The sequence below is a fragment of the Hemitrygon akajei genome, chromosome 27, assembly GCF_048418815.1.
Source record: "Hemitrygon akajei chromosome 27, sHemAka1.3, whole genome shotgun sequence".
Lineage (NCBI taxonomy): Eukaryota > Metazoa > Chordata > Chondrichthyes > Myliobatiformes > Dasyatidae > Hemitrygon > Hemitrygon akajei.
The window spans coordinates 32,208,689-32,225,085 of record NC_133150.1 but is presented as its reverse complement, the minus strand read 5'-3'; positions in this window follow the sequence as shown (position 1 = coordinate 32,225,085).

The window sequence follows — 16,397 nt, the reverse complement described above, 5'->3', positions numbered from 1 at the left end:
AGTTGGGAGATCATGGGGTAGTTGGTCAGGCTACACTTGGAGTCTTGTGTTAAGTTTTTGGCCACCCTGCTATAGTAATAATGTTAATTAAACTGGAAAGAGAGCAAAAAAACATTTACAAGGGTGTTTCCAGGACTTGAGGGACTGAGTTTTATGAGGAGGGTGGACAGTTTAGAATTTTATCTCCCGGAGTGCAGGAGATTGAGAGGTGATCTTATAAAGGATCATGAAGATCCTAGACAGGGTGAAGGCACTCTGTCTTTTTTGCAGGGTTGGAAAATTGTGAACTAAAGAGAATAGATTTAAGGTGAGTGAAGAAAGATTAAATAGGAACTTGAGGGGTAAATTTTTTGTGGTATGTATGTGAAATGAGCTTTCAGAGGAAGTAACACACACAAAATGCTGGTGGAACGCAGCAGGCCAGACAGCACGTATAGGGAGAAGAGTTGTCGACGTTTCAGGCCGGGACCCTTGTCTCGGTCCGAAACGTCGACGACACTTCTCCCTATAGATGCTGCCTGGCCTGCTGCGTTCCACCAGCATTTTGAGTGTGTTACTTGAATTTCCAGCATCTGCAGATTTCCTCGTGTTTGCCTTTCAGAGGAAGTAGTTGAGGTAGGTACAATAACACATTTTAAAAAAGCACTTGGACAAGTACATGGAATGGAAAGCTTTAGAACATTATGGACCAAATGCGGGCAGATGAGACTAACTTACATGGGGCTTCATGGTCGACTTGGATAATTGGGCCTTAGGGTCTGTTTCTGTGCTGTATAACTTTATGACTCTGATTCAAGTGTTACAGCTCTCTGAGATGGAGAATTTCAAATATCCTTGATCCTACCAGAGATGAAGTTCTCCTGATCTCAATCTTAGTTTAAAAACCTCTATTCTGAACCCTTAATTTCCCCCAACATTTATCTTGTCAATTTAATTTGCATTTCAAGAAAAGGTCCACTTGCTGATAAAGCACTCTAGTCCTTTCCTTATCTGCCCACCCCTACCCCACTCCATGTCAGAGTTTGCTTCCTACTGGCTAAAGTTTCTTCTCAAAGCATTCTAAGAATACTCTAATTCCCTGCCATCTTAAATGACTTGGAACTTTCAAAGTAAATTCATTTTCGAGTACATATATTACCATATTTGATATTGAGAATAATCTCCTTACAGGCATTTACTGGGGAAAATTAGAAATACAATAGAAGGCAGAGGGTGGTTGTAGATGGCCGTTGACCAATGGTGTTCTGCAGGGATCTGTTCTAGGACCCGTGCTCCTTGTGATTTTTATAAGTGACTTGGATGAGGAAGTAGAAGGGTGTGTTAGTAAGTTTGCAGATGGCACGAAGGTTAGCGGAGTTGCTGTAGGCTGCAACAGAACATTGACAGGATGTCGAGCTGGGCTGAGAAGAGTCAGGCTTAGTGCAACCTAGAAAGGTGTAAAGTGATTCACTTTGGAAGGTCAAATTTGATGGCAGAATACAGGGTTTATGGCAGTATTCTTAGCAATGTAGGGGAACAGAGAGATCTTGGAGTCCATGTTCATTGGTCCTTCAAAGTTGCCATGCAAGTTGATATGGTTGTTAAAAAGGCAGATGATGGATTGGCCTTCATTAGTAGAGGGACTGAGTTCAACAGCCATGAAGTAATGTTGCAGCTCTATAAAACTCGGGTTAGACCACACTTTGAATATTGTGTTCAGTTCAGGTCACATTGTAATAGGAAGGATGTGGAAGTTTTAGAAAGGGTGCAGAGGAGATTTAACAGAATGCTGCCTGGAATAGAGAACATATCTTTGGAGAATAGGTTGAGCAAGCTAGGGCTCTTCTCTTTGGAGTGAAGGAGGATGAGAGATGACTTGATAGAGGTGAACAAGTTGGCGGCATAGATCGTGTAGATCCCCAGAAACTTTTTCCCAGGGTGGAAATGGAATATAACTTTTAAGGTAATTGGGAGAGAGTATGAGGATTGTCAGAGGAAAGTTTCTTACACAAAGAGTGGTGGGTACATGGAACATTTTGCCAGGGGTAGTGGTAGAGGCAGATACATTAGGGGCATATAAGAAACTCTTAGAAAGGCACATGGATGATGGAAAAATTGAGGTCTCTGTAGGATGGAAGGGTTAGATTGTTCTTAGAATATATTAAAAGGTCAGCACAGCATCAGGGACTGAAGAACCTATACTGTGCTGTAATGTTCCATGTTCAAATTTACAAAATAAAAATAAAAATACATAGACTGACAAATAAACTATTGGAAAAGATGACAAACTGTGCCAACAAAATATAAGTCTGAGGATCCTTGAAAGTGAGTACGTAGGTCATGGAATCAGTTCAGAGTAGTGGTGATTGGAGTTAATCAGGAGCCTGATTGATATAGTGTAATAACTGTTCCTGAACCCGGTGGTGTGTTTGGGTTCTGGGTGATATGGAAACACTCTGTGGTTACTTGTGCTTGTGTGGGGCTAGTTCCTGGTGGATGAAGAACGATGGAGTCGTTCAATGGGTCAGGCTACTTTAAGAAGAAAAAGGAGAAGCTCGTTAACAGGTTGGACCGAAGACCTTTTGCATGTGGAAGGTGATTATAATTGTGAGGGATAGGTTGAAGGGGTAACAACCCAGGCCCCTTGCACAGCACAGCCAAGCTTTACTTTCCAGTCATTCCACTCCGCTAGGATAACCTGCATACGCTGACAGTATCTCCCATTTCAATAGGTGGAAAAGACCAGATCCGGGGTGTCTGAACCGTCCATTAGAAAGCCATGGCATGAGACAGAAAGTTCCCCAACAACAATTTACCTGTAGTCATCACCAAATTTGCGCCAATATTTTCCATTGATGGCTGTGCTTTTTGGTTGTCCCAAAGCTTAACTCTGGAATTCCCTCCCTAACTTGCACAGTTCTGCTTTTTATCATCTCATTTAGTGCTGTTAATGAAGCTAATTTAATAGACACTCGTTCTCATATATGTCTCAGTTCAAAGTTTAATAATGAAATGTCTTGGGAACTGTGCAGAGCTGGTGCGACACAAAATAAGCTGCTGTTCACATAACCCTGTCCCATTTCAGTGCAGTCAAGTATAATAATCATTGCCAGCCATTTATTAGTTACACAGTCTGTTTTGATCCTGTGTGATGTACATTATCGACCCAACCAAACAGCAGATATATCTCTCTCAGCACCCTAGGACATAGGAGCAGAATTGGGACATTTGGCCTCTTGAATCTGCTATGCTGTTTGATCATGGCTGATATAATTTCTCTCAACCCCATTCTCCTACCTTTCCCCTGTAAACTTTGATGCCCTTTCTAATCAACAACATATCAATGTCCACTTTAAATATACCCAATGACTCGGCCTTCGGAGCCAATTCATTGGGTATATTTCTTTAGACAGAGGGCAGTGAATCTGTGACAATGAATTCCTCGAATTCGTCACCCTCTAGCTAAAGAAATTCCTCCTTATCTCTGATCTAAAGGAAGATCCTTCTATTCCGAGGCTACGCCCTCTGGTCGCAGACTCTCCCACTATAGGAAACATCCTATCCATGACCACTCTATTCAGGTCACAACCTTCTAAACTCCAGTGCGTTCAGGCCCAGAACCATCAAATGCTCCTCATATATTAACCCTTTCTTTCTTGGGATCATTTTTGTCAACATTCTCTGGGCCTTCTCCAATGCCAGCACATTCTTCCTTTGACAAGGGGCTCAAAACTGCTCACAATACTTTAAACGTGGTCTGACTAATGTCTTATCAAACCTCAGCACCATCAGCTTACTATCATGGGTAGGAGAATTATGAAAGACCACAATCAAAGATAAAAGAGCAAGGAGAAGACAGACCAGAGATCAGCAAAACATTAAGCAGTTTGGCCATATTTCACTGCAAGTTGTTTATTAAAGGGGTAGCAGTGAAATAGATTCAGTTTCTATCAATACATAGAATGCACTTGACAACATTGCATGAGAAGTCAGTGGAGAAATTACAGACTGAGGATGCCCAGTCAGCATGGATGAAGAGATAATCTAACAGCAGACATTGAAAGGGAGACTGTCCCATCTATTATGGCCTTATTTAGTTGATAAAGCCAAACTGGAAGCAGCACCACTATGTCGAAAGAAATGAGGGAGGTTAGGTGAAAATGGGTAAGTTTAACGTGAAGTAACAGAAAAGTTAAGAATTTTTTTTAAAACTGGAAATGCATTCCCACTACATTAGAGAAAATCCTTAAAAATAACTTCAGAGCCAAAGGAAAACTACGTAGAATGCAAAAGCAGAAAGTTCATGGTGACCCTGTATAAAGTCAACATAGCCATTAAAGCCAATGTCTTATAAAGCTTCAGCTTACTATCATGGGTAGGTGAATTACGTAAGAACACAATCAAAGATAAAAGAACAAGGAGTGGATCGGAGATCAGCAAAACACGAAGCAGGTTGGCGTATTTCACTGCAAGTTGTTGATAAAGGGATTAGCATCACAGAGTACTGTTCACGGTTTGGATCCCTCACTAGAGTAAGTGATAGATAAGCTTTTGATAGGAAGGACAAGTTGTTTACCTGGAGGAGGTGACTGGGTATGAGGGGTCGGAGCTACTGTATGAGAAAGGCATGAACATACCAAGCGCAAGAGATTCTGCAGCTACTGGAAATCCAGAACAACACACACAAAGTGGTGGAGGAACCCAGCAGGTCTGGCAGCATCTATGGAGAGGAATAAAAAGCTGATGTTTCAGGCCGAGACCCTTCACCTGAGCATACAAATGTGGTATTCTCTCAGACTGGCACCGAGAGAAAGATAGATTTTTGACAGATATGTTAAAAAGAACACATAAGCAGTGGGGTGGATATACATTTCTACAAAAGGAGGTGTAAGGCGCTCCTTCCCTTTGTCATTTTTCAGCAAGGTGTAGCACCTACTTAGCCCCCCCAGTCAGGGTTACATGAAGCCATGGGACCAGGTGGTGGGTTTTCATATGAGCAGCTGGTGCATCACAAGTCCTGGCTGTGCGACCACTGATGCCAGGCAAACAATCTCTGAAGAGTATTGACAACGGCTGGGGTCACCCATCTTGTAAAGACACTGCCCAGAAGAGAAGGCAATGGCAAACCACTTATGTAGAAAAATTTGCCAAGAACAATCGAAGACCATGATCCCCCATACCATACAAGATGGTACATAATGATAACAATGATTCAAAAGAATATAAAGGCAGAAGGCAAGTTCCATTCTCTCTCAGCAGATTAATGATTAACTGCTTGCTGATCTTTTGATTTTGCCTTGCAAAACTGGTGGCTGAATTGATTTGACTTGTAATACAACACTGAGAAAATAATAACTGCAACCATCTCTACGTGCTAACATGGGAATAGATCATCATACTCCCTCAAGGGACTGAGTCACTTACAGTGCCTGTAATACGTGTGAGCTTCTCATTCATCCAAAGAACCCTGGCATTAAGGACTTGTGCTGAAAGTGATCTGGTTAGTTGCTGCATCCATGTCATTGCAGATGAATGCAAAGCCGGACAATGCACGGCCGGGAACTTTCCATTTATAACCCTGCACATCAGTCCTGGAGCTCGCCCAATCCACAAAAGCATTTGAGCTGCATATTATGAGGCTTTGTTTAAAACTAAATGAGCACAACAGGCCAATTAATCACAACAGTGCTTTGACAAATAAGGGTTAACAGGCATCTGTCAAACCCAACACTTGTGGGAAAAGTACAGCATAAATATAGGGCAGTAAATTGTTTCTAAATACAGATGACCCCAGTTCGCATCACCCCTGGTTGAAAGGCATCAGCTGTCACATGACAAAAATGCATTTATATATCAAAAGCAGAGACTCACACTTCTCATGTCAAATGCCTTTTGCCATTCCACATTCAAATGCCACCTTTTCTTCAGTAATGCTGTAGGTAAAGATACAAATATGTAATATTCTGTGATGTCTTCAGCTTTTCCTTGGTCTTCAAAATTACTTCCACTCCACAATCCATTTGTAGAGTTAGTGCGACCACTCGAGTCGAATACGATGTTCTCCAAAGGGGTTGTCCATTGGTGGAACCTCCAGTGGTTGTAGAGACCAATCAGGGATCCACATACTCTGAGGTGCAGTGGGCAAAAGGAAGTGGTGCCTGTGGTTGGTGGTTGGGTCTTCAGGTTGTTCAGTCTCTCCTTTTGCAGCTTCCGCTTGTTCTCTGTGGCACGGCAGAGGTCGTTCTCATGTAGTGCAGCCTCTTCTTGAACAGATTTACTCCAGGTGCATCCACTGAGCGCAATGTCTTCCCAGTCTTTAGATGTCGTGTTTGAGTTTCTCCAGACTGATTTTGATGTTTTCTTTGAAGTGTTTCCTTTGCCCACCAGGGGTTCTCTGATCTTCATTCAGCTGGGAGTAAAGTACCTGATGTGAGTTACGCACCCAAATGACAAGATTTATCCATCAGAGTTGGATACAGTCCATCTATATCCATAAGACATAGGAGCAGAATTAGGTCATACAGCCCATCGTATCTGCTCTATTATTACATCATGGCTGATTTATTATACCTCTCAACCCCGTTTTTCTGCCTTCTATCTGCAACTTTTGACAAACTTACTAATCAAGAACCTATGAACCTCCACTTAAAATATACTCAATGACGGCCTCCATGGAAATGAATTCCAGATGTACTATCCTTTGGATAAAGAAATTCCTCCTTACTTCCATTCTACTGGGATGTTCTTCTATTCTGAGGCTGTGACCACTGGTCCTATATTTCCCCACTGTAGGAAAAATCCTCTCTATGCCCACTCTATCTAGGCTTTTCAATATTCAGTAGGTTTCATTGAGATCCCCCCTCACTTTTAGATAAGTTGAACTACTATTTTCTGTAGCAATGCACATTTGCTTCTATTGAATTTTACATTGTGTTCTTATTTAGTACTATGAAAAGGTTTTAGGTATATATATATATATATATATATATCTCTCTCTCTAAGACTTTTTGCACAGTACTCTATTTGTCAACATGTGAGCGGGTTTGTAAATCTGGTGGGAGCAAAGGATGTTAGTTATGCTGAAAGTGCAGCGCCATGGGACAATGTGGGAAAGTTGCTAGAGAAGGAATGCCAGGGCCTGAGGGTGGCACTGGTACAGTCACAACCAGCCCTGAGCCACCAGGCAAGGTCATTTGATTCAAAACAATTGATCTTTACAGAATGTCCTTCTGGTGTTTTCCGCTCCTTCCCCTCCAGCTTCCCCTTTTCCAAAACAGGATTCTCCCTTCCCTGCCTCCTTCCCACTCTCAGTCCTCAATAGTGACCCATATCAGAATCAGGTTTATCATCACACGTCATGAAATTTGTTAGGTTTTTTTTTGCGGCAGCATTACAGTGCAATGTAAGAGTCTTGGGCGCCCTACCAATATACATGTCCCTAAGACTTTTGAACAGTAATGTAGCTACACAAGCTTTGCCCAATATTTGAAGGATTTTTCTTTGTGCTATTAACACAATCTTGTGTGTGCAGATGATGATCTCTACCTTGTAGCATCATATTTCATATTAATCTCTCTGTATCTAGCCTGTCGATCCCTGCCAGAGCTTTGTAGCTTTCGGTTAGATCTCCTCTCATTCTTCTAAGGTCTGGTGAATACCAATCCAACTACAACTCATTTTCTCAGTATTATTCACTTTTATTTGCACTATTTGTCTTGTTTTGCACATTTGTTGTTTGGCAGTCTTTACGTAGATGTTCATAATTTCTATTGTATTTATTTTCCTATAAATGCCTGCAAAACTATATTTCTCAAGGTAGCTTATACATACTTTGACAATAATCTATTTTGACTTCTAAGTTACAGTCTAGACAATCTCTCATCATACAAAAGATCCATCATCCCTTTCATCAGCCCAATTGGCCTTTGGGACTTTCACAGGTATGTCCTTTCTTAGCTAAGGGGACAAAATGCAATAATAACCCAGGTATGGTTTTACCATACCAAGTGTAAGAAGATACTGTGTTTACCTTTGAACTGTATTTAAAAACACTTAGAACGAGGGCCAAGAGACTATTTGCCTTCCTAATCATTGCTACTTCATGTAGAGGGTCATCAGATTCCTTGTACATCAACTTCTCCAATCTATCACTATTAAAATAATCCAGGATGGCAGAGTGGAGATATGCCTCTACCAAAGGAGGGGCAAGGCGCTCTTTCCCTCTGTGAGCCTGCAGGTCACTCTTGAAAAGATGTGGTACCTGCATAGCATGAGAGCAGGTGATGGATGGTTGTATCACAAGTCCTGGTTATGCGACCACTGACAGCAGGCAGACAATCTCTGAAGAGTATTGATAATGGCTGGGGTCACCTGTTAAGCAAGGATACTGCCCAGAAGAAACATTCTTCTGTAGAAAAATTTGCCAAGAACAATCATGGTTATGGGAAGACCATGTTCGCCCACGTCATACGACACGGCACATAATGATGATTATGCTGCTCTTCACTTTTTTCCCCCCTACTGAGACCCAAACCAATTGACAAAGATGAAGACAATTTCTTTTTTTTTTAAATGGCAGAGGCTGAGGCTTGCAAACTTTAGTCTAAAAGTTTGATAATGGCAAAAACTATAAAGCAGATTGGATGCCTGAAAAGTAGGCTGTGGGGTGTGGGCGTGGTGGGAGAGCACAGGAGCAGCACTAACTGGATTGTCAGGTCCAAGAAAAGAGGATGGGTTATCCCAATTGATACCAAATAATCATGATTAATGTATGTCAATGGGACTAGGCAGAATTATATCTTCAAATAACGTCCCACCTCAATGCATCACGAGAGGGCACAGTTATGGCTAACACGAGAAGGCATGGATTTAAGGTGTTTGGAAGTAGGTATAGAGGAGATGTCAGGGGTAGGTTGTTTTTTTTAAAAAACGCAGAGAGTGGTGAGTGCGTGGAATGGATTGTCAGCGACGATGGAGGCGGATACAACAGGGTCTTTTAAGAGATTCCTGGATAGGTACATGGAGCTTAGAAAAATAGAGGGGTATGGGTAACCATAGGTAATTTCTGAAGTAAGTACGCATTTGGCACAGCATTGGTTTTCTATGTTTCTATGCATCACTATGCCTGCACTACCACTGCAGAGATCATGGAGTTCCTTACCTAATAGCACTGGCAGCACCTTCACTTTGTGACATGTAATGGTTAAAAGTGACTGATCACCATCTTCTCAAGGGTAAATAATGATCAATAATAGCCAACCATGCTTGTGGCACTCACATTAGTAGATGAACACAGCATCAACCAAATGCTTGGGTCTTCAGCGTCTAACCCTCACAGTCCAAAGAAAGATGTAAAACCTGTCTCTTTTGTTGAAAGCACTTACTATTTAGTGAACATTTACAAAATAAAGTTATTCCATTCCCTGTTGAGTGAGCTGAAGGGACAGTTTTCTTTTATCCCTGACTTGCATTTGAGGTAACCATGTGGTCTGGAGAAGAGTCGATCAGCGGCTGTAAACGAACATGAAGACCCAAAGGATATAATTTATGCCCCACAAATGAACTGACCGGATAACTCATGACCACTGAAGCTGTGTGAGACTTACATTTGGAGCCGTGAGGAATATAAATCACATCTCAAGGGACTTCATAATGTATTCTATTTTACCATATTAATTTTTAACATCTGCTATATAGATTGTTATTTTACTGGAACTCTTATTCTTCTGCAAATTGGTTCCAGTAAAGCTGGAAGAATTGCAAGTACTGGTCTGTCAATGGTTCCTGTCACAGTGAGTACTTATCAGCCTCAGGTTCTCCTACAATATGACCACTAATCTGTTAATGGTTTCTCTGTAATGCAAGCACTAATTGCCCTACAGTTCCTCTGTTTTGCCGGTATTGAACTGTGATGGTTCTCCTATAAAACGAAGGCTGATTATTCCAAGGTTCTCTCACTAAGCAATTACAGACTGGTCCATTTATGCTTTTACCATAACAATGTACTGATCTTTTACTCCCCTGCATTTAACAACATAAGAAACAGGAGCAGCAGACCATCTGGTCCCTTGAGCCTGATCTGCCAATCAGCAGATCCTCAAACTACATTCCCAATCTCTTAATTCCCTTTGTATCCAAAAATCTATTATCCTCAGCCTTGAATATACTCAATGACTGAGCATTTTCTGACATGGGGCATTCTTTTGGTAAAGAAATTGTACATAAACAGTCAACTCATCCAAGATACCCCCTACATTGTAGATTTTCTGGCAGGTGAAACAACTCACCTGTACCCACCAGGTCAAAAGCATATTTCAATGAGGAAAACCTCATTCTTCTGAAATGTAGAGATTGTAAACATAGGATCCTCTTCATCTGATAACCCACCCTGCCCAATTCCAGGAATCAATCTAAGAAAACTTTACAACAAGTTCCTTAGGCAAATATTGCCACTTTCAGCACGGAGGTCAAAATTTCATACAGTGTTTCACATATATTCACACCAGAGCCATGGACAAATGCAGAAAGTCTTCCTTGTTCTTAGACTTCAATATATCATTTAAAAAAACACATACCCCATTGTTATCTCAATAACATGTAATATTTTCATTGTATCTGTGATTTGACTAAAATGCATTCACTCTGAATACCAATATTTAATAACCCGTCACCATCTTAAAAAGATGTTTCTTCTTTACTTCCTACCCAAGGTTAGTAATGATATTTTCCGAGATTATACTCCATCTGCCACCTTCTTTTGACTCATATTATTTTGCATATATTTTGTGTCCCCCTCAGTTAACTTTTCTACATAGCTTTGAACTGTCAAAAAACTTGGAGATCTTAAGTGCAGTCTCTTCATTTAAGTCTTTATGTTATAGCCAGCTGAAGGCTCTGCACTCATCTTTCTGGCACTAGATCTCAACAATTTATAAACCTGAAAAAGGCATTATCATCACTGCCCATTGACTTCAGGGAGGGGAATGGAGTACACAACCCAGTCTGCATCAACTGTGCTGAGGTTAGATTTCCAATATACTTTCAATGGTATCTAATGTGAAGGAAAGTTATTCCCACCCCTCCAAATCCCAGGTGGTGGTGTTTGAGAGCTTCATGTTCCTAGACAGAAATATCACCAACAATTTGTCCTGACGCGGCCATGTAAATGCTATGGCCAAGAAAGCACACCAGTGCCTCTACTTGCTCAGAATTCTAATGAAATACGACACGTTCCTGATTACCCTCACAACTTTTTACAGATGCAGCATAGAAGTATCCTATCCAGATGCATCACTGCTCAGCCAAGAACCCAAGTAGCTGTAGAGAGTTGTGAACCCAGCCCAATACTCAAACCATCCTATCCTCCACTGACTCTGTCTACACTTACCCCTTGCTTTAGGAAAGCAGCCAACATAATCAAGGACACCATGCACCCAGTCATTCTCTCTTCTCTCCCTCCCATTGGGCAGAAGATTGAGAATATGTACCACCAGGCTCAAGAACAATTTCTACTCCGCTCTAATTACTCTTGGAGCAGGCTTCTTATAATCTAAAATATCTCAATCTACATTGCCATAGTCCTTGCAGTTTATCTGTCTGCCTGCACTATACTTCCTCTGTAACATTGTATTGTGTATTCTGTTCTGTTTTTCTTTTTTATTACCATGATGTACTTACATATGGCACAATCTGTCTGGATGGCATGCAAACAATGCTTTTGACTGACTCTCGGTACACGTGACAAAAAAATTACTAATTAGCATTTTCTGAGGAGTCGTCAATCCAAGCTAATATATTACTCTACCCACACCACAAGTAACTTTCCATGTGTCACATTATCAAATAATGTCTGAAAATCACCCTTTCTTTTTAATCTACTGTACAAGCAAATGACATATTTAGTGGCAGGAATTCCCTATCATGTTGACTGACTAATCATATTTGTCAGTCTGCTTCTACCACTGTAGTGTAGTGGTTAGAACACTTTACAGTACCAGTGACCCAGGTTCAATTCCTGCCGCTGTCTATAAGTAGTTTGTACATTCACCCCGTAACTGCGTGGGTTTCCTCTGGGTGCTCTGGTTTCCTCCCACGGTCCAAAGATGTACCAGTTGCTTAGTTAATTAGTCATAGTAAATTGTCCCATAATTAGGTTAGGGTTAAATCGGGGGTTGCTGGGTGGTGTGGCAACTCTGTAGTCAATACTTTGATTTATGAAGGCCAATGTGTCAAAAAATTGTTTACTACCCTGTCTATCTGTGATGCCATTTCCAAGGAATTATGGATCTGTATTCCCAGCTCCCTCTGTTCTATGAAAATCCTCAGTGCCCTACTATTCACTGTGCAAGTGCTACCCTGGTTTGACCTCCCAAAGTGGAATACCTCACACCTAAATTCCATCTGCTATTTTTCAGCCCATTTTTCCAGCTGGTACAGATCCCACTGCAAGCCTTGATAGCCTTCCTCATTGTCCACTACGCTCCCAATCTTGGTGCTATCCACAAATTTATCAAATAAAAAGATCAAAAGTACATCAAAGAAACTTATGGAAAGGTACATTTTAAATTATAGCCATCTTAGTAGTTGAATAGTCAAGCTGATGAATATACACCTTTACAGGCCATACAATGACACAAAATATTTCACAAATGCCAGGAAACAAGGATGGGAACATAACTATAGCAGAGAAGAGGGTGGATGTCCTTTGGGTAGAAATAAGGCATGTTAGAGGTAGGAAGCTCTGAACATCTGTTGGAAAGGGCTAGTCATAAAGAATCTTAATCGGAACAGATGCAGTTGTTACAGTCGAGTTCAAATTACCATGGAACAATTGGGCAATATTCACGGGCAATGGGAACAAAGTATGACATTGAGCACAGTATCACATTGTTAACAAGCCATTATGATTTGGTTGTTTGTTGATACTAGTTTCCTTTAGGATCTTGAATTTAAGTCAGTAATACAGATTGGATCAGATCCCAGTGCCATTTGTTTCAAGATTATCTTTGTGTGCGTCTTGACCACCATTTAATTTCTAACCTTTGTCTGCCAGTTTAATACTTCCAAAAATGAAATACAGTCAGTTGTCACTTTATTGGGTATCTCCTGTATTTGATAAAGCGGACACTGAGTGAGTGAGTGTGGTCTTCTGCTTCTGCAGCCCATCCACTTCATGGTTTGATGTGTGTTTACAGATGGTCTTCTGCACACCACTGTTGCAATGTTTGGTTATTTGATTTCCTGTCAGCTTGAACCAGTCCGCCATTCTCCCTTGACCTCCCTCATTAACAAGGCATTTTAGCCCAAAGAGCTGCTGCTCACTTTTTGCTTTTGTGCCCGTTGTGCATGAAAATCCCGGGAGATCAACAGTTTCTGAGATATTCAAACCACCCCATCAGGCACCAACAATCACTTAAGTCAGTCACTTTTCTACCCTATTCTGATGTCTAGGCTGAACAACTGAACCTCTTGATCATGTTTGCATGTTGAGTTTCTGCCACATGATTGGCTGATTTGATATTTGCATTAACAAAATGTACAGGTGTAAAGTTAAACAGTGTGACAAACATTTAAGGACAGAATCCAAGCTAAATGTGTGTTAGTAATAAAACAGAGGAATTGGAAGTGTTGAACAATGAATGACCAGATAATATCTAACACAAGAGATCCTGCAGATGCTGGAAATCTTGAGGATCACACACAAAATACTGATGGAACTCAGCAGGTCAGGCAACATCTATGGAGGGAAATGAGCTGTTGGCATTTTGGACTGAGCCCCTTTATTAGGACTGGAAATAAAGGAGAAAAAAGAACAGAATAATATGGGGGAGGAGAAAGAGCACAACTTTGGTTCTGAGACAATAATGGCCAAGTCAGTGTAAAGCAGTGCATTAAAGTTAATTGGGCCATCAGCTAGTAAGGGCAGCTGCTTATTTGGGCTAACTCTTTAAAAAGAAAAAAACTAATCTAGAACCCAGGATTCTCTTCATTTATTTTGGATACTATGCCATTTAATTGGGACAGAAAACTGTTGTCAATCAGTTTCTAACTAGCATCAGCAGCGTGCACCTGACATGGCCGTTAGATATCACACCATACTTAGAGTGAATCATTTGTAAATTCCATCATATTGCATGTGCTTGTGTTCAAAAAATATTTTTGTCACTGATAGTTGGTGAGAAATAATCAGCAAGACAATTCAGAAGAGTTTTGCTCACTTCATTTTCAAGCATTCAGGCTTGGAGATGACAGATACAGCCAGGAGAGAAAATGAAACAATTTCATGACTACAAAGAATTTAAAGGTATCGTCAATCATCTTGAATGTTACAATGAAAATGAAGATTTGGAAGATGCAATCGTCAGAAGTATTGTATGATGGCAGTCCAGTATCTGCACTAGGTATCTGTGCTCATTTCTGTTCATTTATAAACAATCAAAAGAACAAGGTAAGTACACTGTAATAATTCCTCCATGGATAACTGTTAAGAACTAATAGTTTTATAGTACTGTAGTACTACAAAACTAGTGTTCTAATTTGTTCTTTTTTTCATTTAAATATAGAATTTGTTACTTAGTTGAACGGTAATTTGTCTTTTTTTTACATACCTTTTTAAATATCTCCATGAAACTTTGGCTAATTGGTGCAGCTGCTTTACTGGCCCAAAATGTACTAGCCCTGATGTGACCCAATTAACTGGAATTCAGTATCAGGTTTAATATCACCAGCATATGTCATGAGATTTGTTAATTTTGGGCAGCATTACAATGTAATACATGATAATAGAGAGAAAAAGAATAAATAAATATATATTATATATATTCAATTAAATAAGTAGTGCAAAAAAGTAGTGAGGAAGTGTTCATGGGTTCAATGTCCATTCACTTTATATGTGTCATGGGGGACAGGAAGCTGGACCCAAGTGCAGGATGCAGGTACTGAAGTACTAGGGGCAGGACGGGAACAACTAAACGATAGACAAGATGTGGTGATCGTGGTGTGCGTGAGGGACATGACGTTCAAGGTGATTCTGGGGTTCCGGGACAGTCTTAGAGTTCAGGCAAGGCAGGATCCCGGAGTTCAGGCAGGGTCTAGTTCACTGGGCAGGCCGCATAACTCCTGGACAGGGCCCGGACCTCCCAGCCAGGAACACGGGGGCCCGAGCAGGTTGTGAGGCACAACCCATCAGCAGCAAGGGATGGAAAGGGGCAGAGTCCCCCGCCGGGCAACGGCAGTCCGGCCAGGCTTGCCCGACAGAGGCAAGGGATAGGAAGGGAACTAGGTCCAGGGTGACTGCCAGACTTACTCGAAGAACTCGTCTTTAACGAGGGGAACTCCAAGCCAGGGCAACCAGAGGAACAGGATAAGCAGGACAACCAAGACAGGCAGGACGACGACGACATTCCCCCCCCCCCCCCCACTCAGTCCCAGAGCCCCCTATATACACCGCCAGCCGATGGGCATCAGGTGTGCCTCCTTGAGTCTAAACAAGCCACGATGATCCACAGGTGCGACTAACTGGGCTCAAGGGTGAAAGGAGGGACGGCTACAAGACCCGGAGTCCGGAGTCCGCGGACCAGATCTAGACCCGGAATGCGAGCTCCGGACCGGACCATAACAATGTGTGTTTTCTTTTTAAAGTGCCATTGGATTTTTGACTTTGCCTTGATTATCAAAGTGAAAAATAAACTAATGCAGCTGGAAAATAAGAGTACAGAATTAAAACCAAGATAATGTAATATTACTTTACCTAGTTGCACACGTAAATAATATGTGAAGTGATACTAAGAGGGAACATAACAAAAAAAACCAGATCAGCAACATGAGAATTAAATTACAACATCACCACATCTGAAAATGGAGCATTAATCCAGATGTTGTTGAAGTATTTGAAGAGGTACCTAAAATAGATTCATGCCTCTGACTTAAAGAATACTACCAACTAAACTATAGCAGACAATTCTTACCATTGATTTCTACTATCCAATGCAGTACACTTCAAAGAGGGAGGGATGGAGCACATTTGGATAGGGAAAGAATATTGGTTGATAGATCCAGAATGTGTAACAGAGTTGGAATGATGTGGGTTACAACAGAACTCTGATAAATCATGTGATTTTATAGCAAAGTATATGTGCACTTCGCTGGATGCAGATAAAAGCTGGATAATTTCTTTAGAAAAATAGAGCAGAGTTGCATTATTCAGATACATTATTTTTTCCACAAAGTGCAAGCAACATCATGCAGATTATTTTCAAGGAGTTGATCCTCATCACTTAGAACATAGTTTTGAACTTCCAAACCATCATTACTTAATAATCAAATCCCTAGTACACATCCGTAACAAATAAGAGGGTTAATTTCACCAATTTCCAAACCTGAAGTAGGGGCGAATAAATATAGAAGCACAGAAAATCCAG